The sequence below is a fragment of the Topomyia yanbarensis genome, chromosome 3, assembly GCF_030247195.1.
Source record: "Topomyia yanbarensis strain Yona2022 chromosome 3, ASM3024719v1, whole genome shotgun sequence".
NCBI lineage: Eukaryota > Metazoa > Arthropoda > Insecta > Diptera > Culicidae > Topomyia > Topomyia yanbarensis.
The window spans coordinates 16,540,200-16,567,295 of record NC_080672.1 but is presented as its reverse complement, the minus strand read 5'-3'; the positions used below and the strand labels follow the sequence as shown (position 1 = coordinate 16,567,295).

General features: G+C 38.3%; 1 protein-coding gene across 2 annotated transcripts in view; it reads left to right on the top strand.

The window, feature by feature from the left end:
• Positions 1 to 27,096, top strand: part of LOC131692925 (uncharacterized) — a 111,510-nt gene that overhangs the window by 3,083 nt on the left and 81,331 nt on the right. The window contains exon 1 of one of the 2 annotated variants that reach the window (XM_058980336.1): positions 11,515 to 11,650. The exons of the other annotated variant lie outside the window; for it this stretch is intronic. The gene's annotated coding sequence lies outside the window, so the exon portion shown is untranslated. Of the gene's footprint in view, positions 1 to 11,514; positions 11,651 to 27,096 lie in introns of those variants that run through there. 2 annotated transcript variants of the gene reach the window in all.

Genomic DNA, 27,096 nt, shown 5'->3' with positions numbered 1-27,096 from the left:
TATAGAAATGAAAATGCCAAAAAGTAGTTTTTCCCATACGAATGGGTCATAGCAAATCGATCCTAAATTTTGCCCAAATGGAATCAAAAAAGATTTGTGTTGGTTTGATGCGACCAAGTTTGGGTTTTTCCATAAAATCGTGCCCCACCCTAGTGTACACTACATAAATTTGTACGTTTTCTTCGATCTGCAAAATGCAGGCTGACGTAAAATCAAGTAGGTTTGTGTTTGCATATGGTCGGTGTTAAGTCAGATCGGACAAAGGCCTTGCGGCATAATCTATGCGGCATAATTTCGAAAATTGAGATAATTATAGCACTGGATGAAGAATTCCTTCGGCTTTTACCAGATTTGAGATGTTATAATAAGTACGAATTGTGGAAAAAAAATGAGTTCGAATTATAACGCAAAGGATGCTGCGGTTCATATTTTATCAATACAATGTCTTTTAGTCCGGTCCAAGTTAACACCGTTCATATATACAACACATAAGCACTTCCTACCAGGCAGCGAAGGATTGAAGCTGGTGAAATGTGCAGTGAGCGGATCAGATGAAATATCTATAGATCGTCTATGAAGGACAGTCGAAAAGTCTTCGGCACCAGATTCTCATAGTTGAAGTAAAATCACAAACATCAACGGTCCTAAGTGGCTTCCTTGGGGTATTCCTGACGTAGATACACACGAGTGCCTGACAATCAGTATCTCTCGGTCAATGAGGTAGAATCGGAAACCGTTTCCAATTGCCACCGTTGAGTTCAAATCTTTCCATTTTAACTTGTGATTCGTTCGGTTTGATCACGCCATTCCATGCTATTTGTTATATAGGAGATTGCCCAGTAGATAAGACACTATCCACTCGGGCACTATTGAACTATGGAGACTTAGAATCAAACAGATGTAACCAGATGCATAGTAGGATGACTAAAAAATTATTTTTTGCGTCAGATATTTGTTCTCCATGCCACTCTGACACTCTGTTTCAATTTTGGCCAACAAAGGGTTGAAGTTGCAGACAACAAAATATTGGAGATTCTGTCATCAGATGGCGTTATTCACGAAAGACGATCTGAGTTGATCCATAAAAACTATTGGAGTTTACGGAAGTATTATCTGAGCGATTGTAACACAGTGCCTAACGCAAAAATGCACAAATCTATTCCAAGTCCAAGAAGGAATTATAACTAAGTATTAGATTTTAACGACATTCAATTAGCTAGAGATTACTGGGTAGGGAAAGTTATGAAACTTAGAGCCATAGTACTCAAGTGAGAGCAAGGATGTGAAGTAAACGGATCGGAAAACTAGAAGTGGCAGGGTCATTAGAACAGGCTTAATATCGTACGGGCTTAATCTTTGTCTTCTGTTAATGAGGGTCGAGCTTAGGCAGAATAACTGCGAATCACCCGAGTTCACTAACATGTGTCCTGATAAAGGTAGACGTGTCTATCTTTACCGTGACAACCGACGTACACTTTTGATCGTCACAGTAAAGATAGACACGTCTACCTTTATCAAAATGTAGAGTCTATTATTCGTTTTTGATTTTGACCGCTGTTCGTTCGCTATACCACTAGATTTTTTGAAAAACTTTTCTCATTGCTCTACAGCCAAAGAAGGTTCTATTATAAATAATGTATTTTGCTTCGAACTAAAATCAAATGTGTATGTCTCGAGGATTTATTTGAGTGCATCATTTAGACTGTTGAATTTAGCCCTTTTATCGGTATCTCTATCTTGATATGATGAAACTGGACAGACTCGGCATCCAACTTCGGAAGAAGCTACACATTCTTTTTCAATGAACGCTCAAACCGACGTTGTTTACACCGACTTATCTTCCGCTTTCGATAAGATAAACCACGATATCGCAATAGCGCAAATGGAGAGATTTGGAATAAATGGTAGTATTTTGCAGTGGTTTTGGTCCTATCTCACTGACCGAGAGATAGCGGTTGTCATAGAAGAATTCCAGACTCCTACATTCACTTCTACGTCTGGAATACCTCGAGGAAGCCACTTGGGACCGTTGATGTTTCTGATATACTTCAATGATGTACATCTAATTCAGAAGACTCCACGATTATCCTTCGCGGATGACCTAAAGATTTTTCACCTAATTCGTTCAATTGAAGATTGCAGAGTTCTCCAACAGCAGCTTCAAGTCTTTGCTGATTGGTGCAATACGAACTGCATGTATGTGAAGAAGCGCTCGGTAATATCTTTTTTCGCGGAAGAAGGATTCGATTTATTTTAACTACCGACTACTAGAAACAAAAATCGAACGTGCCAGTCACGTGATGGATCTAGGAGTGATTCTGGATTCTCAACTTACGTTTAAACAACAAGTCTCCTATGTAGTTGGCAAAGCGTCTCGAGCACTAGGATGTATCTTCAGGATAGCCAAAAACGTTACGGATGTTTATTGTCTCAAACCGCTGTACTGCTCTTTATCCCGATCAATTCTAGAATATTGCCCTGAAGTGTAGAGCCCAAACTGTAATAATGGCGTTGAGAGAATTGAAAGTGTGCAGCGTCGCTTTTCACTTTTCGCGCTCCGTTGATTGCCATGGAGAGATCCTGTCCGACTACCTAGCTATGAAAACCGATGTCAGCTGATTCAACAAGAGCCCCTACATATTGGAAGGAATACCGCAAGAGCTTTGTTCACCGCAGGCCATAGCTATTTTGGAACAAATCAACATAAACGTCGCAACTCGAGCATGTAAAGCATACGATAAAAAATCCAACAAATAGTAGGAAGTGGGAAGTTGTCCACACATACCGAAGCTGAGAACAATATTGCAAATGTTTGACAGGATTCGAATAAATTTCAACAATTTAAAATCGAGGGCCAGACAGAATCAAATTCAACTTGTTGAAGAATCTGCCAGACTCTGCCAAGGGACGCTTGTTGAACTTATTTAATAAGTTTCTTGAGGCTAACATTGTCCCACACGATTGGAGGCAAGTGAAGGTCATCGCCATCCAAAAACCAGGAAAACCAGCCTCCGACCACAATTCGTATCGACCGATCTCAATGCTATCTTGTATCCGGAAGTTGTTCGAGAAAATGATCCTATCCCGCCTCGACAATTGGGTCGAAGCAAACGGCTTACTGTCAGATACACAATTTGGCTTTCGCAAAGGCAAAGGGACGAATGATTGTCTTGCGTTGCTCTCAACCGAAATTCAAATGGCCTATGCTAGTAAAGAGCAGATGGCATCAGTGTTCCTAGATATAAAGGGGGCTTTTGATTCAGTTTCTATCAACATTCTTTCAGAGAAGCTGCACCAGCATGGTCTTTCAGCGACTTTAAACAACTTTTTACTAAACTTGTTGTCTGAAAAGCACATGCATTTTTCGCATGGTGACTTATCGACATCACGATTTAGCTACATGGGCCTTCCCCAGGGCTCATGTCTAAGCCCCCTGTTATACAATTTCTACGTCAACGACATTGATGAATGTCTTGAGAATTCCTGCACGTTAAGACAACTTGCAGACGATGGCGTGGTGTCTGTTACGGGACCCAAAGCTGTCGATCTACAAGGACCATTACAGAATACCTTGGACAATTTGTCTGCATGGGCTATTAAGCTGGGTATCGAATTCTCCACGGAGAAAACTGAGCTAGTTGTATTTTCTAGGAAGCGTGAACCAGCACAACTACAGCTTCTATTAATGGGTCAAACTATAGCTCAGGTCTTCACAGTAAAATATCTAGGGGTCTGGTTCGACTCGAAAGGTACTTGGGGATGCCATATTCGGTATCTGAAACAGAAATGCCAGCAAAGGATCAACTTTCTTCGTACAATAACCGGAACGTGGTGGGGTGCCCACCCAGGAGACCTAATTAGGTTGTATCAAACAACGATACTGTCGGTACTGGAATACGGATGCTTCTGCTTTCGATCCGCCGCGAACATACATTTCATCAAACTCGAAAGAATTCAGTATCGTTGTTTGCGTATCGCCTTAGGGTGCATGCAGTCGACCCATACGATGAGTCTCGAAGTCCTGTCGGGCGTTCTCCCGCTGAAAAATCGATTTTGGGAACTCTCATATCGATTGCTCATTCGATGCGATATCTTGAACCCGTTGGTGATTGAAAATTTCGAAAGGCTTGTTGAGCTCAATTCTCAGACCCGTTTTATGTCCCTGTACTTTGACTACATGGCGCAATATATTAATCCTTCTTCTTACAATCCCAACCGTGTGCATTTCATAAATACTTCTGAATCTACTGTTTTCTTCGACACATCCATGAAAGATGAGATTATTGGAATTCCGGACCATATACGCCCACAAGTGGTTCCAAATATTTTTTATAATAAATTCCGAGAAGTCGACTGTTCTAAGATGTTTTATACTGACGGATCAAACCTCGAAGGGTCCACTGGCTTCGGTATTTTCAATCAAAAGTTCACCGCCTCCTACAAACTCAGTGACCCTGCTTCAGTTTACGCCGCAGAACTAGCTGCTATTCAGTATACCCTTGGAGTCATTGACACATTACCCGCAGACCATTACTTCATCGTCTCGGATAGTCTGAGTTCTATTGACGCTATTCGCTCGATGAAACATGGAAAGCATTCCTCGTATTTTTTGGGGAAAATACGGGAGCTACTGAGTGCTTTATCTGACAAATCTTTCCAGATTACCTTGGTGTGGGTCCCTTCTCATTGCTCCATTCCGGGCAATGAGAAGGCGGACTCCTTAGCTAAGGTGGGTGCCATTGAAGGTGACGTTTTTGAAAGACCAATTTGCTTCCACGAATTTTTCAGTATTACTCATCAGAGAACCCTCGAAAGTTGGCAAACCTCGTGGAGCAATGGGGAGCTAGGAAGGTGGCTACATTCGATAGTCCCTAAGGTATCGACGAAACCTTGGTTCAAGGGGATGGATGTGGGTCGTGACTTCATTCGTGTGATGTCCCGACTCATGGCAAACCATTACACGCTGGATGCACATCTCCGACGTATTGGGCTCGTGGAGAGTGGTATCTGCGCTTGTGGCGACGGTTATCACGATATAGAGCACATAGTCTGGGCGTGCACCGAGTACAGTTCCGCCAGGTCTCGGCTTATGGACACCCTCCGGGCCCGAGGAAGACCACCCAACGTCCCGGTTCGAGATGTGTTGGCAAGCCGCGATGTCCTCTATATGTCCCTTATATACACCTTCATAAAAACCATCAATATCCAACTTTAACTGCCCCTTTTCCTTATCATTCTCAGAAGCGCTCTCTTCCACCTGTACCATACACCCACGATGGTTTGATGCGACTCCAAGGCGACACAAAACATCCCTGTCGAATGAGCCAACAAACACGGGACCTAAAGCACGAACATCACACGCACAACTCGAAATGTAGCCGATCAACATCTGAGCCGCACTACGAAATCGTCTGGAAAAACCCCTGCCATCTCGAGAACGACCACCCGGCGTCCCAGTACATGATTCTTCCTGATGAAGACCACCCTGATTCTGTAATCCATCCGTTGATCTCCCGAAGTCTGAAACTGAAATAATGTTCTCCCCCTGCCATGTTTGTCCACCCTACTTCCCCTGACTCTTATACACAGAAGTAACACCCCTTCCCCCCCCCCCCCCCAAATATCTTCATGAAGCATTTAGCTCTTCTTGCCTTTTCTAGTTTTAACTATTATATTATATGATCTCGTTGAAAATGCCCAACTCTACTACCACATAAAATAACTCTAATTAATGTCTCCGAATCTTTACAAAATTTAATCACGCCCTCTAATTATTTCTACTTTTAAGATAGTCGTAAAAATTTTCCCCCTTAGTTAAACATTATTTGCTCCAATAATCTCATTGCTAAAAATGTCAAACCATATTGCCATAAAAACTAAATGACCCCTCTAATCTTACGAAAATTATACTACCCCCTTGTGTATATGTATAGCTATAAATTAGCCTTAGTTTAATTTCAAAAATCAATATGTAAGCCCCTAGTTTTAAGTAATTTAAAATGTAAAACAAAAAAAATTGGCACCTTTAAGCTAACGCAAACCTGCCTTATCAAATAAACGAATTGAAAAAAAAAAAAAAAAATTTAAAATCGGGAAATGAAAAAGCAAGTTTCCTTCGTAAATAGGAAGTAAGACCTGTGTTGACACGATGTGTATTCTTATATGTGTTGGAAGCGAGTGATGCTTAAATGATTCAGCTGACCCATATTTATAGATTCGAGTAAGTTTGGTGTTGCTATTATTACATAATTTATGTAAATTTTTTGCATATGATGTCACATGATATCGTTAATCAGTCCGAAAGTTGAAACTTTGAAACATACAGCATGAAACAATAACTGCACTGCTCAAATCTTTTCCTAATAAAGTATAACACGCAGTTAAAATATATTTTCCCCTAAACCTTATTTTGGATCGTAAAGATTTGGCTGAACAAAAAGACAAAATTTCAAAAGTTTAAATCGCGCTTTCCAGGTATATTTGCGAACATAAATTCTTCAAAAATCCTAGATATTTGAATAATTCCGAACATGTCATCATCGTGCTCGCTGCCTTTATGTTTGCGATCAGACGTTCTGCTTGGCTTTTTCCCTTACTTATTGAATGTGAACCCACCGTCGTTAGTAGTAACTTACTTACTGATAGTACTGGTTGTTCATTTTGAGGTTCTTGACGCAGCCATCGCAGTTATCTTTTTGCCCTAACAGCAGCCACAACTTATGTTACTAATCGCATGTAGAAATGGTAACTTTAAGAATAAATTAAATTAGTACTTGTTATGGAATTTCTTAAATCTAACAATGTTACTGAACATGTTCTATGAAAGTACACACATGTTAGGAATGTAGTTTCAACCTTAAATTTTGAATATTATGAAATCGATTTTGCGTTACCCGACAACTGCTAATAGTGGCAGAACGCCAGTTCAGGCCAGAATAGAGTAAAACTGTTCCGCCACATCTTTAAATCTGGAGAAATGCAGCCTTCAAGAGAGCGTAACAAATGAATTATTTAGAAATCATCCGAAATGGACTGTTTAGAAGACTAGATACACATAATTGAAGTGAAAGCACAAACATCTACGATTCCAAGTGGCTTCTTTGGTGTATCCTTGACGTAGAAGTGCATGTGAGTGTCTGGCAATTCCCAATGGCAACCACGATTCCAAATCTTTCATTTCCATCGGTTCGATTCTGCGCTATTTGCTACATAGGAGTACGTAAAAGTACTTCAGTCAATTTTTTGCTCTTGTGTCATTAATATACCTCAATAGAATGCTATCCACAATTGGCAATCGCCCGTATTTCCATCGCTCAATTAGGGGGGTTGCGTGGATGCACCACTAACCTAACAGAAGGTATAAGAAATAGAAATTACTCAACACAAGTGGTGTGGATTGTAACGCCAAAAGTAGACCGTTTAGTTTGTCTTTTCGTGTAGTATATGGCTACGTGGAAAAGAAAATATCTTGTTTAGTTATTCAGTTTTCTGTACTCAGGGCAGCCGGCTACCGAGAGTAACCTATGCTTTCAAACAATGGCATTTTGAACTCGATTCAGCCGGACGTGAGAATTTTGCCTCCGAAAGCTATTTTTATCTGTATAAGAGACCGGTTCTCGATTTATTTCAGGAACATACAGATACATTTAGTTATTTTTTATTTTATAATTATAATTATTTGGTTTGGAAATCTAGCATAAGATAATACGCAATAGTGCGAAAAAGTTTTATAAGCAGGCGACCGATCGAAGTCGGTCTAAGGATTACACGCCATTACATGACTAACATTCAATTTGACACCTAAAAGCGTATTATTCTTCACTCCAGTTATGTCTCTGATATTACCGACCAAGTTTTTTGTTATTTATAGTAAACGAGCCGTAGCATGACCTTCTGGTGCCCTTGGTCTCACTTTTGCGCCCTTTTGGTGTTAAAAGTCATTCTTTTTAGTTCAACTTTCGAACAATGATTTCGTGTGTACATGGATATGGCTCCACTCTCCTAAGGTTGTGGCTAAAAAGGCATTTGCAGTATTGTCAGCGTATATACCGCAGTAGAAAGACTTCAGACATAAAAGTTTAAAGAATTTCACATCGACATGTGAATGCAACATACGTTGTATAAAATTCCACTGAGACAAACTCGAGGAGCAGGTGTTTTAGTGCGATAACATCAAGTTCTTTCGTAAATTGGGCATGTCAAAGTAACGTTACAGTGCAGTCGGATGTTTCCTCATTCATAGGAAAGTTTTGCTGACTTGACCAAACAGTTTCGGTTTAAATCCGTTCAAAGTGTCTTTCCTTGTGGACTTCCACGCTTATGTTTGCATTACTATCCTTTGGCTTATCTTTTAATTTGTTATAATTCCCGTGATTTCTGTCTTTGCCTTCGTATTCTTTAAGTTCTCACTTTGCGCTGGAATCTATACCCGGGCATAAATTAACCCTCCTGAAAAGATCCAGATTCCGACTTCCCGTTTAAAAACATTGATTGAATTTCGTTGGATCATATTTGAGTACTGTAAAAATTAAAAAACTAATGACTGTAAAGAACAGTGACAGATATCCCTAAAGCTCTTCCAAATAAGTTCAGAGTTGTGATTTTCTATCTAAAGCAAGCAAATGACATTGGTGGCGACAAGGCTCGTACGAAGGACTACCACGTCTACATGTCCGCTGGTAAAGTTGAAATCGACGGCGGAATAACCGATTCGAAGTTGTGCGTGCTTGAAAGTCCCTTTGTCTCGATGAGCGAAAGTTTTTGAATGGAAATCGCACTGGATGGGACAAAATTGTGTGTCCCTTAAAAACTCGTATCGGGTGAACTTTGGTGTTCAATTACATCTTCTTCGGCAAGAATCGTCTGTCTGTTCGGCTGTTTGTACCGAGAATCGTGAGGATGACTTTTGCATTGAGAATGCTGAAAAATAGGTTTGCCTATTATACGAGAGTCCATATGATCTAGGGTACTAGGAATCTAAAATGTTCTCTTTAAAGTCGATCTAAGCACTCTTGCAAAAAACTAAAAAGAGCTACGTTGCTACGACAAATCATTATGCTCTTTTGGAAGAGTATCGCTCAGATAATCTCTATATGGGGATCAGTCAGCTGAAACAGCAGTTGTGGTTAGAACTTGACTCAGTTTTTTCTTGAGCTGAAACGGCATTAGTTTTGCAACATTTTTTAGTTTTGGTGTTTACATTCTCTACCTTTTCAGTATTCAGTTCACTTGTAAGAGGCATATTATCTTGACTTAATTTATCTTCACAAAAATTAAAAAGCCGGTCATGATTTCAGCGTCCCTTTGAGGCTGTCGCCCTTGGCGGGGGCCAACCTGGCCAACCACCCGCTACGGGCCTAAGTAAACGTACGGAACTGGATACACAATTGGTGTGAATATTTGTGAACTGATAGCAATATGTAATTATTACATTCACGCAGCATTATTCACATTAATAAACCGGGAAACTGCTCCGGTCGAACATTTAGAAACATTATCCCTAATTTGACAAGATTGAAGCATAAATTTCATTCATACGATATGCTATAACGAGTTTCAATTTCATATTTACAATATACATTACCTACATTTCATAAACAAATATGCGGGGATGAGGAATCACGAATCACAATATATTGGCTCAAATGGCACGTTCCCCGTAGGTAGTCGGGGATTTATGCCTTGTCGTGGGGATGAAGACGGTGTCTTGGTTTAGAGTACGGGGATCGCCTAGCTCTAGTCATCAGAAAGGCTTCACTGACTACCTACGCAATTAGAAAAAAAAATGAAAATTACGTTTGACGTGAACAGCATTGCGACATATTTTGCATATTATGATAAGTAGAATATTGCGTCACTTTGATGTAAAACTCGGTTGAACAAAGTGAACGGAGCACATGTTTACATGTTCTTGAATGTAAATTTAAGTGTATTGTGACGCTCATTTGATGTGCATCGTGTGAGCTATAAATGCTTTTAAGTTGTTTGGGATAAATTTTTTATCTATTATTCACGGTGAGTTTGACACACTATTCTCACATAAACCAACCTTGAGTGGATTATATTGTTAGAAGTAGATTCTTAGTCCCTTGGGGCTGTTCTTGTGTGGTGCGCATAACACCTTCTGTCCATGGATCCAACGCTTTTTGGCCCTTCCAACAGCGACCAGTTGGAGTTAATTCGTTGGCGTAATTTTGACCATGCTGTTAAAAGTACCTGTAGCCTTTAGCGTAGTATAGGCTTCAACATATTCATTACACTTTTTGGAATAACATCGGAGTTCGTCGCTAAGAAAAAGGGTGGCAAACATTTATTTAGCCTATAACTTTGAATTCAAAGCGAGCTTCAAAAACTACCACGTGCGAGCTTATTGTACAATTGGCTTATAACAACTGTTAAAATGGGTAAAGTAGTAGTACAACACTTGTAAGAACCATAAGTTTTATGTTGCGATCGTTCGTTGAACAAGTAATCGCCGCCCATATTTCAGTAGCTATTTATAATATATTTTTGATAATTAAAAAAATTACAACACTTCTTCAAAAGCAATACATTTGATTTCATTATAGTTCATATTTCATTTTTCATGAGTCGTAAAAGCAATTTGCATTTTAAATTTTTAATTTTAGCTTACACAATCTAACCGTCTCCAAATCTATGCTACTCACTGTACCCTATACCCGCCTATTTGCGCCTACTACGATCAGCAATATCGTACAGTCGTGCTGTTACAGCTTGATTATTTAAATTTTCACGGTGCGAAAAAAAGTCAGCTTTTTATTGACGTTTTCTTTTTCTTAAATTGTTATTAGGCCATTCTCTGCTGAATGCTTCAAGACCATACTGACCATTCCAAAGAGGTGTTATTTTTTATGTTTTATAGAGTGTTGTCCCGGTTGTTTTCCCCTCCATCTGTCGACTCGTCCGCATTTGAAACACATTGTGCCATAACAATCACAATGGAAGATAAAACTATGCTTTTTTTCTCACTTCCAATAAGGGCTTTTTTTTCTTTCGGATAAATTTTGAGATGATCTTGAGTAATAGAAAAAAAACCATACTATAGTTACAGCAGCCGCGTGTTTTTGGCAAAAATTTACCAACGATTCGTTGGAATTCGGGGTATCTGAAAAGCGTGAAACAAAAAGAAAACCCGAAATAGCCGTTCGATGTTCAGCACGAATTAATCTAACGTGTCGAAAGAAAAAGTATCCGTAAAGAGCATACCGGAGAAGAGTAGAGATGAGGTTTGAAATAAGAAAAAAAATTGTTTGATACTCTACTCATCAATCTATTATTTACCACTAGTTGAAGCGGTTCGGGCGGCAAAGTAGGCAGTTATAATTCTTAACTGTTTCGTGGTTTATTGAAACTGTGCGTGATTTTCGAATGGAAACTTTTCCTCACTTTCCGTTTAGAGCAAGTGCCGGTACCTAGCTAAATCGAGAAAAGCTCACCCGTTACAAGAAAAACCTTATCGCATTTCGGAACCTAATAGCAAGTTGAAACACAGCCAGGCGAGTGTCATTATTACTGAAGGAAAATCGCTCAAAGAGAAAACCGTTCCGAATTGGAGGCGCAGCTTTTGTAGTGGAAAAAATCAAAACAAAACAGAGTAGCCTGCGCCGAGAGGAGTGCAAGCGACGGAAAGGTAAATATGGAAATTTTGGCCATAATCAATTAGAGAAAACTCAATTCAACTTTCACACTAATTTTACAACGGGATTTAAAGCGAATCGACGAGTTGGGGTGTGCATGAGGAAATGGCTGTTTATGTCGATCGAAGAGATAGGGGTGTTGAGATCATGTGTTTAGTGGGAGAGTCAGTTTTGAGTTTTGCAAACAACAAGAGTCTTTCACATAAGTTTTTAAAATCCCAAATTACACTATTTCCCAGAAACAATGATTTTGCTGAGTGTCCTTTTCGAAAAAAAAATCTCAACTCGTTTTCTCATTCCCTGTTAACCACAATCAAAACTCATTTACCATTAATCATGACTAGTTTGTACTCGCTTACGTCGCATTCCTATCCCAGCACTGCACCGTTGAATAAATGGCATTGGATCTGATTTATGAAATAGGTAAGCCTGCAACAGTGCTGATAAGTGTTGGATGTGTTCCGTCTAGCAGCGCTCTCTACATCCCCGCTGGAACACCTAAATAACATCTGATGATTTATTTCCGAAGCGAAATATCTTAGACTGTTGTGCGGTTTGCACCAGACCAGACAATAACTCTAAATAGCATCTCGAGGTGGTCTTGACCTAACCTTTCCCTTTTCCCTCAAATAAATAGAGAACCGGTCCGTGTAAGGGTTCCGCGGTCTGATTTCACTCGATTGTTGTGAAATAGAACAGTGGTGGCTGGCAGCCACCGTTTCCAGAACACCTCGGTACACATGTCGGCATCGCAGCAGGCTTGTAATTAACTTTTGCACGCTACGGTTCGGTTGACTTGTTTCACTTTGCTTCGGTCGATTATTATGAGTGTGACACGAACAATTTCTCGGCTTGCACTTGACTCGATCGTGACGTTCCTCATGTGGTGTTTTTGAAGCAATAATGTGCACAGTAGGTACATGATAGTATTTTACGTTGTTGCCTTAGTCTTGCTCCTCCTTCATCACCCTCACGTTTCGTTGCAGTTTTCTGCTTACTTTAGCCCGGCTGCCGCAAACGGTAGTTTACAAAGCTTTGTTTGTTCACAGCTCGTTTGAATACAGGCTCGAAGTGCACATAGTGAGAGGAGCCATCTACATCAATTTGAATTGGTTTGGGAAACGAAACAGGTCTCGTTGAATATAATGTAAGTCGTAATTAAAAAAAACTCAAAAGTGGGTGACCCGCGCCCCTTAACGACTCATGTTTGTTTGAAGTTTTATGGTGCTGTCCTGTGCATACTGTACGCACTAAAAATGTGTTTGTTTACGTGTCTTTAGCGCCATATGCAACTATTCAAAATAAACATATATTAACCTTTGGTAAGGAGTATTTAGCGGTTTTTACCACCGGGAGAGTACAAATTTCAACTAAATTACAATTCAAAATATATAGAGAAATATATCTGCACTCTAAAGAAACTTGAAACATTAAAAATATGTTAGTTTTTTTGTTCTAGTATACCTCTTTCATTGAAAAATATTGACTTTTTAAAGAGTTTTTTCCAAACCAGATGCAATATCTTCTTTTCAAAAAAAAAATATATATATAGCTAGAAAACCCTCTCTTCGATTAATATGATGGCTTGAAAGGTATTATTGGACGTTGAAAGGTTTCTATGAACAATGCACCGAGTCCCAACAGTGAATGTTACTACCGCGTTACATCATGTTATCCCTCCCGGATTGGCTCCATTTCCAAGGTTACTGTAGTACTTCCAGTGACAACAATTTTCGAAATCTTTGTGCAGGATGAAAAACCATAGAGGAATCACGCGAACTATTTTTGCCATCAGTGTTCAGCTAGATCCAGACCGATGCAATATCCTAGATTTGTTAGTTCAAACCTGTCCCAGATTCCGCCTGGTAGCAGTTTCAATCTACTTGAACCAAAAACTGTAGCAAAAGCCAACACTTCTAATTATTCGTGATCTTGACATTCATAAATCATTAACGTGCATACTCACTAGCACTGCATAATGGCAGAATCCTAAACTATTCGGTGTATGACCACAGCATTATCGGCGATACCAATAGGCTAAAACAAGTAACTTTATATAGAGTAAGTTTAATAAATGATATGCTCACTTTCACCTACTAGTGTCAGAATTCCGAAATATGTACTCTACTACTTAGTAGGTTTTGATCTCCTGTTCATCTTTTCCAAAGACATCAACTTACCAAAGAATCAGGAAGTTAGGTAGGTCGAGAAAAATGACATTCACTGGCGCCACCTAGCGATCGAAACCTGAACTATCCGACATACTACATCGTACGTTTTGATCTCATGAGCTGCTTTGTCGAAGACACCAACCTTCTGAAAAATCAGAATCTTGAGATACAGTAGCTTGAACAAATGGCACCCTCACTAGCGACGCCTAATTGCAGAATTTCAAACTATACGGCATACCACCTCGGTCATAATAGGAATAAGGGTGAAAATACGCTCATTACCTTTTTAGCCTTTTTGAAGTAATCGAAAATAAAAAGTGCAAATAATTTACACCATCTTCATTTTATGTTTGTGTCCGAGAAAGCGTAATAACGATAAAATAATCGCAACGAACTGAAGTTGAACATCAGTATGTTTTCAGCAGAGGAAAAAACGAATTTTTGAAAAAATATCCGAAGCTTTGTGGCATTCAAAAGTATTGTTGAAGTGATAATATCACAAAAAATTAAAGCTTAATGATATGCGAAGCTTTGTAACATGCAATATTCCGTAGTAAGAAAATCACAAATCAAAAACTTTTCTAAAACATATCCTATGATTTGTAACATCAAGTATTTCGTAGTAACGGTATCATAAATAAAACAAGTTCTTAAATATATCCGTAGTTCTGTGATAAAACGCATAATCGTAACATGATTCGTTGAATCAGTTTGGAATCGTCATATCCTAACTAATTGGAAGCAATCATAATATTTTACTTGTGAAACACCAGAGCAGGGTAGCATAAGCTACTCCGTGGATGTTGATGTCCGTGATAGAACATTAACTAGTCATGTAACGATTTGTTAGTAGTTCTGTTTTCCATTTGATTTGATTTGATCGCGCAATCGCAATTGGCAATTATTTTATGTTGTCCGTCAGTTTAATAAGCAAAGTTCTTGAAGGGCTAATATGTTTTATAGTCTACACATACACAGCCAGTACATGTAGGGATCCTGGAAAATTGTAAACGTTCGCTTACAATTTTTCTTGTCAATATTAATGTTTGTGGCACATATGGTAACTACGTGACACAACCATTAAAGCTGCTAGGACAACTGTGCAGCGTACAAAATGAAGATGATTCAAAATTATACAGCATTATTCATTTCATTTTGAACCTTGAGCAAGGGATAAGCATGAACAATCGTACCGACCGTTTCAGTCCAAAGGGGGTTTGATAAATCGTTAGGAGTAACTTAGCGAAAAAGGTTAATGTCACTCCTTTGGTCCTAACTTGCTGGGATAGGATAGAGGTATTTCAACCTGTCCTGATTTATGAGCCTAGGTTATAGCGCCTTTACTCACTCAGTGAACACGACTTTGATATTTCATTAAAAAATTCATGGAGCAAAAATGATAATATTCCACATTTTGCGAAATAGTTCACGAGAAAAATTCATGAACATGTATGCATGAAATCTAAACTGATTAAGGATATTTTCTAAATATCACAAGTACGCAAGGCAGATTATGAATCATGTATTAGTCCATGAATATTTTATAACTTTGTGGACTGCAGTGAATACCCGATTTTATCAGCCCCCGATTTTCTCTAGGCCTGATTTTGTCAGCCTTATATGAAAATCCGTGTGATTCTAAAGCACACTTTTCTTATCTGAGCGATGCAAAATATGCAAAAATATAAATACCTATATTTTTTTGAATTTTGCTTGTTTTGCTTGACCCCTTAGGTCTTTTAAGTGATTTTTAAACTGATTAGCAGAAAGGGTTACGAGGCTATGTCTCAGGACCAAAAGAAAAATATTTTAACAGCTTCGCTTTCTTAAAAAGATAGAAAAAAATATATCCCGTTTATGTCAATGTCCCCATTTTGTCAGATTAAAATTCATCAAGGGGCTGATAAAACCAGGTCTTCACTGTATTTTACGAGTTCACGCATCCATGAATAAAATTTCGTGATTTTGTGAACAATTCCTTGAGCACGAAAGATGAGTTGTGATTAAAAAAATTAGGCATCATGAATAAGTTCATGAGAACATCAATATTTTACGATTCCCTTATCGTTTCTATTTAATTAGCACGAATGGTCTGTCGTGACTATTATAATAGGAATCATTAACCAGTTAGAGTATTGGAGTCAGTCGTTACACGACTAGAGAAATAGTGATGCTTTAAACAACAATGTTAAAACTATATACTGATTTTGATAGCTCTAAATGAGTTTTAGAAGGACATGCGATTGACCTTCTTGATGTGCCGTCTGCCTACAAAACTGATTTGTGATTGGGCGTATGTAGCTTGGTCTGAGCAATAACAAGGACTTATAATTTGATTTCGCCCGGTCTGGTACTAAGTTATTGGTCGGGCTTGTAACTTTCTCGTCATTCAAAACATCTTTAAGAACGCTTGGGAAAAGATATTTGTCGCCGTCCTTGTACCCACAAATAGATGCATGGGTACGTCAATACTCAACATCAACCGCAACGGTGTAGTTGCACATAGCAGGAATACGACATATTGTTCTTTGTCTTCGCATAATGTTTGTACAAAGAACAATATGTCGTATTCTCGTATATTAAAAATCTTAAATCTGTATCATTGCGCGCTTTTAGTATCCCTATCTGGCCGAGTTGGAGCAGGCTGAACCACTAATTTTAAAGATAGAGTTATTTCACAATACATGATTCGTTGTAATCAATGAAGTGCAAAATTACCAGTTATAGTAGGGAATTAAATATGTCCAAAAATGATAAAATAAAGAAACAATGTTTCAACTAGTGGCAATTTCAATAATATTTGATTATTTTTGCAGATAAAAATAGGTGGGTAAACTTCGAGATTTTAATTCAAATCTAAAGATGCTCAACGGAGTCTTCACAAAAACTAAATAATGCAATCAGTTCACGGAAGCGACCGCATCCTTATAGTCGTCTTCTCTCCCGGTATTGATAAGCAGTCACCCGAAAAAAAAGTTCCTAAAAGCTAATCAGAATGCAACTAAAATCACAATTCTTTCTGTTCAATATTTGCGGTTTAATGCATAAAATTAGCGGGAATCGCAATCATTGTCGAACTTCGGTCGGATATTTTAAAATCGGCTTTTTTGTTGTCTTTGCTACTTTTCATCTATTGGAAATAAAAATATTGGCCCCTGCTGGTAGCAGGTGCACTGGTCACTGGTCACAAATGTTTTCATCTCGGCATGAGTCGTTCGCTTCAAACAGATCAATATGAATGATTATAGAAACAAATTTGCAGCGGATCAATATTTAAAACTCATTTATCATTTTAGTGTACGGTTGGTGCACCATATTGACGGCTCTGATCAAAATGAGATGGAAATTTCCAGTATTTCCGAGCCGTTTTTGAAAGACTTTCCAAAAAACAGTATTTTCGTTATGAGTTCATGGCGTATATATTCAAAAATTTGACACGCCATTGTTACACATATTTTCAACAAAACGACGAAGAAATTGATTAATTTCATTCAGTATAACAAAAGACATAAGTGACGGCGCCGATGGTTGAGTGATAAGCGTGACCGCCACTTACCCCAGTTGGTCTAGGATCGATCCTAGCCGAGGTTGTTGAAATTTTTCTGAGGTGAAAAAAGCCGTTGGTACCCGATCCATGAGTTCATGGGTCGATTTCTAGTCCAGATAGTGGAAGTGTCATCTCTCTGACGCCGGTGATTGACCTCGTAGCGGAAATAGGCGGATGAAAAATAAGCACACGGAAAAAAATCCATTCTTAAATTCATGAACTGAACGCTTTCGCTTGATTTCCTGAGTGACGCGCACTATGTGTACTAGCACGTGTGCCGGAAGGTTACCACTGATATTGAATCATTTTCCAACGATATAAAATTGTATATCACCCGTTGGAAAATGATTCAATATAAGTAGTAACCATCCGGTACACGTGCTAGTACACATAGTGCGCGTCACTCAGGAAATCTAGCGAAAGCGTGAGCCATTCACGCGACTTCAGGAGGGCCAGACATAAAGTTTTCAAAAGTGTATAACTTTTGAACGGGTGCTTACGGATAAACAATTTTACCTTCGTTTTGTAGGTGAAACCCAGTTCTATCAGAATGATTTATAGTATAATTACAATTTTTGTCGATAGTGAAGTTACACAGGCTCGAAAACAGGCCAAAATTAAATCAAAAGCAGCTATAAGTTTTCACACAGCATTCACAGTTATCTGATCTCTTCGGAAAAGTTGTGTGTTTTGTGATGATAAAAAATACCTTAGAACATTGTTAATGCGAAAAATCAGAAATAAAAAAGTTATAAGTAAAAATAGGAAATGAAGGAGTTCACCATAGAGAACTTTTCATAACTCGAGTACTATGAGTGACAGAAATAACATGTCTTCTGCAATATTTATAAAAATACTCCCATTTACAACTTTGTCGAAGACAGCCAAGCGCTATCTCTTTCGGTTCAAAAGTTAAATTTTCTGTAGCCTACTATGATTTAATTTATAATTTATAATTTTATCTGTTCATGTTATCGTGGTATTTTAGTTTAGAGCTTACTTTTGAATTTGACATGTGGAAGATGTGGCTCATGGTGATGATATCAGCAGTTTTATGATGGTATTCGTAAATTCTTTGCGCCTTATTGCGATCTGTTATTTATTGGTTACTACCGGTTTTTTTACTCGGTGTAATGTTACAATATGAACTGATTCATAAAGTGTGACTGATTCGCGGTATCTTGTTCTTTGAAATATATAACGGAAGTGATTTGTGGTGCTTGGCGTAGTTTTTGTTTCCTGTCCAGATTTAATACTGAACCTAATCAAATGAATAGCGATGTTCGAGTTCCTTACTGGTCGCTAGCAGCTGGAACAAAAATGATTCCACGAATAATTCTTCAAATTTTGTGAAATAGTTCACGTGAAAAATCTTCTGAATTATCACTAGCACGCAAAATCATTCGTAAATCATGTCCTAGGAATCATAAACCAGTTCACGAATATATGGCTTATATTTTATGATTTCGAAAGTTATTTCACAAGCACGAATTGTAAGTCGTGACTATTACACTAGGTATCATGAACCAGTTATTCGTGAACTGTAAACTATTTAACAAGCACGGATAATTGATGGATCGTAGTAAGCTGCGGTAGAAAACGGCCGAAAAAATATCGGGTGTCACTTTTCCGTCTTGATTTTTTGTCCATGATAATAGTGTCCGAAAACGTGTTCAAGATTTGGTTATTGAGATGAGATATGCTTTGTGCTGATTTGATAGTCCCAAGTAAAACGTTTTGAATTCGTCGACCTTTTTCATGAAGTTGAAAAATAAACTGTGATTACGATGTAGATAAATAGACATTCGTGATGAATGTTTCAACTACGAGCAAAGTATTAAAACAACCTGCGAGTGACAATACAAACCTGGCTACGCAGAAAATTCCTTTGAACAACAAATTCTGCACGGACTGAAGCGGGATAGCTTAGGTTATATCACTGGCAAGAGTGAAAATTAGTTTTGTTCAAGGTAACCCGACGGATTTACGAAATTGTGCAGTTTGTTTTAGACGCATGATACCCGGAGCAGTGGCGGAAAGGTACTGCTTGAAACACATACTTGTTACAGATCAGCTGAGCAAATTTGGCGAGATCAATCCAATTTATATTTGTTTTTATTATCTACTTACATGTTTAATTGAATATCATTGGAATCACACCAAATCCCCAACCCATTTTCCCAGTGGCGGCGCTAAGGGGGGGGGCGAAGGGGGCAACCGCCCCGAGCGGCAAAATCAGGGGGCGGCATTTCCTACTAAACAAATTTCTTTTTCATTTTTTTAATAATTCTTCAAGTTTCAATAATCCCGATCAAAATCAAGTGTGGGTGAAACGCTTGAATTTATATTATTTTGGCGATTGACTATTACAAAGTAGGGGATCAAGACGACGGATGCAATCGAACAAAATTATATACATATTGCTCAGTCTCAAAAGATTCAACTGAGATGAGTTTCCAAACGCACTTGACGTAGTGGGAGTATGCAGACTAATTTGCTGGGATTAAACCAAGGAACTCTATCATATACAGAGTGTTTAGTTCATGGTTAAGAATCTCTCGAGCGGTGATAGAGAATTATATTTGGGGAAAAAATCGTTCTACACAAACTATCAAAACTCAACTACAAAGCTATTGAACTTTTTTTGTAAACAATTGTTTGTTTTTAAATGTCTCTAACTCAAAAAGTATACTTTGTATTTTCAATCTTTTAATTCCATTGGAAAGGTGTTTCCGTTCCTGTTAAATATCAGGTGCGTTGGTCCAGCATAGTCGACAAGAGAACCGGTCTAATGAGTGCTCTATAGAAGTTAGTTTCGTGCGGTAGCGTACGTTAATCGACCGAAGGGATTTTGTTTTGAGTGAGTGGACCCGGCGATTAGCAAGGGGTAAACAAACCAGCATTTTTTTGTTCACTGATTGCTAGACGGAAGGGTATCCGAGAGCTTAACAACAATTCCGGATGAATTTCTAAAAGTCTAAGAGACCAGTGAGAAACAATCCACTCCGTTATCGGGATGATCTTCGTGGAAGAAAAAATGCCCTTGGACTGGTTGAATGGCCTTATATGTCCTATCTTCAAGAAGGACTACAAACTTTTAAGACTTTACTTTGCTTTCGAGCATTTACTACTATTTGAGCACATGCTAGTTTTTATTCATACGACCCAATATATTCCTAGGCATAACTCAATGGCGCCTACAAGGTAGTCTCTCGTGTTCTATTGAGGAGCCTGCCCCTGTTGGCTGAATGCTTTGTCGGTCGATCAACGATCAACGACGGATCAAATATTTACCCAGCGATAAATTCTGAATATATTCCGGGAATACAACTTGCGGACTCACCATCTGATTGAGCATGGTTTCCCGACAAAACTGATTAGGCTGATTCGTATGATGCTGGGTAAGATAAAATCAAGCGATACAAAGATCGGGTGTGCAAAAGGAACATGACATCGACATCATTGGCGTTGATCGCAGAGCAGTGGAGGAGGCATTGTTGCCTTTCATAAGGAAAGCTGCAAGAATCGAACTGACTATAAACTCTGACAAGACAAAGTACGTGGCAGCACGACGTTGAGTTCGAGGTGGAAATCGATAGGGTACGGTACGGTACAAACAAATTCATATATGTCAGAACACTAGTGTCATATGATAACGATGTTAGCCGCGAAGGAACAATGCATGTTGCTGCTGCGAATGTGGTCCATGCTGGCATTGGAAGGCTGATAAAATACGGTACAGTACCGCGTGCTGTGGGCGTCCAAGGAGGTTGGGAACCAGCGATTCAAGATCAAATAACCTGGAACTCTAAAATACATTCAATTATGATTCGGTTATCCGGATTGTTCGGTCACTAGGTCACTAAGATAATGATGACGATTATTAATTTGTTTACGCAAATTTGGAATTATGGTAGAAGCTTCTTGGCCGCCCTTTCATCTGGGGTCGTTTGGAAGCATATATAAAGGACCCAATTTGTGACAAATAATTACTTACAAAGCTGAGGCACGAGGTAGAAGCTGGCGAACACATGGAAGTATACACAATTCGACGACCTTGTTATTAGTATACAAATTCTACAAATACTACAAATACTACAAATACTACAAATACTACAAATACTGCAAATATTACAAATATTATAAAAAATTGTCGACTCTTGTACCATAATGAATAATTACACGGGGTTACAAAATAAAAAAGAATGTACTTTTCAAGTGATTTAGTAAAGGTTAGGTTAGGTCAAATACAATACAAAGCCACATAGCATAGCATAGCATGAACACCTGCACAAATCGTAGGGTGGTGTTGCAGAATTGAGCACATCTATTGTCATATCAGTTTTCGCCACGATCTGCAATGACGTAGACCCGCTCATTTCCACACACCTGGCTACGTCCTTACAAGCGTTTTTATGTTGATAATAGTCCAATCATCTACTTATTGAAAACGCTCGGAACCGAAACAGTTTTGATAGATGACGGAGAAAACAAAAGGCGAATCAAATGTATATAAACATATATTGGAAGTCAATATAATCAACATAACATGGAAAAATCTCTCCGGGAACTCCGTGGTGCCTTCACGACTTCCGAACTGCCGTCTGGACTTCACACCAGCACGCAGAAGCAGTCCCAAAAGCCGGCAGATCAAGCACAGCAACTAATAGTCTCTTGTTGACATCACGTGGGTAACTGTCCTCCCGGGAACGCTGCGTCTAATGATTCACTGATGATTCACTATCAGAATTACGGCATTAAGAGTGAAAAACAAACTGTTTTTTCTATTAAAATACACTGCAGAAAACTGACAGCGAAAAAAAGCGTTCTACTCTAGACGAGAGCTCGCAAATACAATACAAAGCCACATTTGATCAAATTGATATACCCTCAAAATCTTGATTTATGGTAAAAAAACTATTTTTAGGGTCTAAAATATTAGTTTCGCAGTCATTTTTCAGCCGGTTTTATTTTCTTTTTGGGAATACTGTAACGAGGAAGAAATGACCCTATCAACGGTATTCTATGTTATATTCTTTTGTTAAAAGTGTTATGCGGTATTTTCAATCACAATTGGTTGAAAAATGACAGCGTTTTCAAATTAGAAACTTGCTCGCATGATCTTTCAAGGGGCCGTCCCCATAAAAAAATTTCGATTTTTTTTGATCGATTGCGTATACATTTGGAAGCATGTGTATAAACTTTAAAGTTAAAGTTTGAAGATTGTAGCCGAATATGGAGATAAACAGGTCGTTAGATGCAGAATTAAATCTCTCTAAATTGATTAAATTGAGTAATTTTCCTAATTTTCATAAAAAAAACGCAAAATATTGGTTGTTTACGAGTTGTTGTCCTAAACCCGCAGAGTATTTTAAACAAAAGAACATAACATAGCATACCGTTGGAAAGGTCTTTTCGTCTTCTTTGCAGAACACAGAAATTGAAAATCAGTTAAAAATGACCGCGTAGAAAATCTTTCAGCGGCGAAGGTCCCGAAAAATATGAAAACTTTTGGCTATAAATCAAGATTTTGAGGGTATACAGCATTTCTCATACATAATTTTATGTTGCATTTGATGAAATCTATAACCTAGGTCAATTGAAAAGTACTGAATCACTATGGCACCGTGTTATTTGTAGTACTCCAAAGGCATTAAAAAGTGAACGTTGCGATACTTTAATATGAAAAGTTAATATTTAAAAAACATACATTAGCCCATTCATGTTTTACTTTTTCCCTGGAGCATATAGGGCTCCAAAACAATTTTTCATCAGAACTGTCGCGATCAAGGAACATAAAAAACCGTTTTAATTAAGATAGGTTCTTCTTTCGCAGTGCTACAAGCTGCTCACAAATTAACATCCGATGCTCAATACAATTCCCCTACAATGATTAATTAAATAGTAAGGAAAAGACGGTCTTAATTGAGTCTATCAGATTTCAATAATAATTCGAGCCATCATAAAGATACCAAAAATTTATGTTATGCCTACTAGAGTGGCTCGAAAATGACACTTTTCAGCACAGCACTTTTTGAGTTCCTTTTGTGGTCCCAAATGCCTGTGAAATGTTTGGGAGCGGTCGGTTGCTTCCCGGGTTTGCGCATTGCGTTTAAAGTTTGTATGGGATTTTATATGGGGAAATAAATTATTTTGCATTTACGTTAATAAAGATCGCTATTTAACTCAATATGATAAACCAGCTTTATAAAACGATAATTCAAACTTTGTTTAACAACTTTGTCGAAGACGGTAACTGGCTACGAGTTTTCAAAAAATAGTTATAACGATTTTCAAACTTATGGTTCAATCCAAATGCAGAAATTAATTATTTCTTCCAACACTGTCAGTACACCACGACATCGATACTTTAAACTTGAATAAATGAGAATATATTCATCACAGGGACTTAGTACCTTTGAACGAAATGTTCAGAATGATCGTAAGGACATGGCCAGGTGTGCATTGAATTATACTATTGTATAAAATGATTTCACTGTATCAGCCACCCATGATCAGTTCGGTCGTTTTTGCTATGCTATGCTATTTCACGAACACGGATAATGGGACGTGACAAATATATTAGGAATCATGAATTAGTTCACGAGGATTGAATGGATATGATTAATAAAATTCTGAGTTTCGTGAAATAGTTCAGGAGAGAATATCCAGAATGTTTTGATTTTGTGGACCAATGTTTCTAATTCTATGAATAACATCATGACCTTTCGTTTAATGAATAATGTTCATTACGTTGCGAACCAGTTCACGTACAGAAAATCGATTTAGTAATGACATAGCGAGAACCGTGACTGAAGTTCACAAACCAAAAACCAATACTTCCACTAATAAATGCGTTATGCGGGCGTTACTGAAGGGAAATTGAAAATAATTATAAAACACATGATTTTTGTTCGTGGTCCTGTTTACGTGATGTAAAAACATGATTGTTCCAGAATTCATGGCACTTTTTTCACGATTTTAGGAACAATTTTTTCATGGGTTGAATGGGCACTGTGGGCTTTTCGTTTAATCGGGTAATTAGCTTAATAAGCATACGCATATTTTTTTCTTATCAGATCATAGAATTAAAATGTTTGATAGGGATAGAAAAAGCTCCAAATCACAACCTTGATAGTCGAGCATGAGTAAAATAAATTGATCGATAGTGAAACCTTGGAATATTCCATGCGTAGATACTACGTTCGATCTCCACCGTCGAAAATCCTACCTTTGGCTGCCAATTTCACTGTACAATATCCGATTTTTCGGAGTTATTATTATCACAATACAGCAAATCCGAAATCGATCCGTCAGTCAGTCAACCAGTACGTCATTCAGACAGAAATGCACTTAAATGCTTGAGTAGAGTGAAAGAAACAACCACTCGCTATCTTACAATAGTAATCCAGTTAAACACGGTTCAATAAAAAGTGAAAAAAAAAATTAAATGAAAATGAAATGAAACAAATAAATGTCTGGTCGGCCTTTGCTCTCTTGATTCCACCGCTGCTGGCAGGGTTGCTGCGGACCACTATCAGAGCTAGAGTGAGAGAGCTTGGGGCGGGTGGTGGCCGGTAAAGGAACCGAAAACGAGGGCAACCAGTCCGGCTGTGACTGGGTCTCGGAGGTACGCCGATTGCGCAAAAAAAGTAAAATCCCATCTGAAAGAAATGTTTCGCTGGTTTCGTTTTTTTTTGCTTCTATTTACCTTGGAGTGAAATATTGCTCGGTGTTTAGTCGCAGGCTGCGGCCGCGGCGTGTGCCAAGTCACAGCGAAACCACCGTAGAAGAGTTATCTCATAGTTCCAGGCCTGCTATGCAATAGTATGAAGCGTCGAAGGTGGGTTACGTTACGGGGGAGGGTTGGGTGCGCTCCGGTTTCGTGAGCAGGTTACTGCTGCCAAGCCCCGGAGGCTGGATGAGAGTGCACAAGCGCGCAAGTTTAGATCGTCACGTCGTTTATTGTATACGAACCATCAGAGCCAACTCGAAGGGTTTATGTCTCCGGGGCTTCTATATCGTACGCGATTTTTGCTTTAAAAGGTCCGCTGCTGTTTGTGAAGTCAAGTCGAGATTAATGAAATTTATCCTACCTACCACCAGCGGTGCTGTGTGCGATTATATTTGACATAATGAATTTTATTTGAACTGAAGTTTGCGGTGACCGGGTTTGGCTAGATTTTTTTTTCTCACAGTTTATTACAAATCGGTTAGCACATTTTATCCGTGATTCGTGTTTTCAATTAGTCATCTACTTAGCGCTTAAATAACAACGGCGTTGAAAAGTGGAACGACAAGTGCGTCATAATATGTCACAAATTTCATCAGAAGCCTTTATTGGTAGCACAACAATGGACAATAGACTGGTTCAATTTTTGACTTTTAGCTCCACCAGGGTTTTTTGATTTCTTTTATGACCCTTAGTAATTGTGCAAATTTTGGTATCGATCGGTTGTGTCTACGGACCCTCCAAAAATTTTAAAGTTTATATGGAAATTAGTATGGAAAATCGGTTGAAATTGAAAATAAATTCTTAAAAAATCACCTCATCATTCAATTCATGAGAACACTATATATTTCTAAAGGTATTCTTCTACTGAACACATTCGTGGAACATTTTAAGTTAGTAAAAATTCGCTGAGAAAAATTATCAACTAAAGAAGCAGCATGACTTCAAAACAAGTGGATTTTATTATTAATCATAGCAACCCTGTTTTAATAGCTCCATCGTTCTACAAGTGTAAACTAGGCTTACCACCAACCGCTCTCGTATGGCAGATGCAGCTCTGCAAACAGGGTTGCTATGATTAATAGTAAAATCCACTTGTTTTGATGTCATGCTGCTTCTTTAGTTAATAACTTTTCTCTGCGAATTTTCACAAACTTACAATGTTCCACGAATGTGTTCAGTAGAAGAATACCTTTAGAAATGTATAGTGTTCTCATGAATTGAATGATGAGGTGATTTTTTAAGAATTTATTTTCAATTTTAACCGATTTTCCATACTAATTTCCATATGAACTTTGAAATTTTTGGAGGGTTTGGAGACGCAACCGATCGGTACCAAAATTTGCACAATTACTAAGGGTCATAAAAGGAATCAATAAAGTCTGGTGGAGCTAAAAGTCAAAAATTGAACCAGTCTAATGGACAACCATAAAATTGCCCCATTATAACTCCAGAACGGATTCACTAAAATTGAAAAACAAAACTGAGCTGAAAATTCATAAAATGGTATGTATTAGAAAATTTGGATTTGAATGTTTCGTGTTCCAGTCGTCAGTAACTGACACCAACTTGCTGTCAGTTAGACTATACATCCAAACTAACATCAAATTAAGCTCTGGTATATATATCCCAATGTATTCCGAACCGACAAATTGGGTGCTCTATTTCGGTTCGGAAGGTAATCCAAAATATTTGGCGCGCGTCTCAGGCATCATGGGTTAAGTCATAAAATAAGTCAGGATAGGAGTATCATTCCTAGGATGTACACAAAATTATAGTTTGAAAGTCGAACTGCAAAAAGGCATAGTAGACATTAAAGAGGCGCATAACTGAGACTTTACCAAAGGCACCAGAAGACTACGCTATGGTCCTGTTAGTCCAGATTAAAAAACCTATTTTAATCCACCTAGCGGTGCAATTGTGCCTTTCTCAATCATGAATCACGAGAATGTGTGCGTTGTTTATATTCATTAAAAACTTTTAAATGCA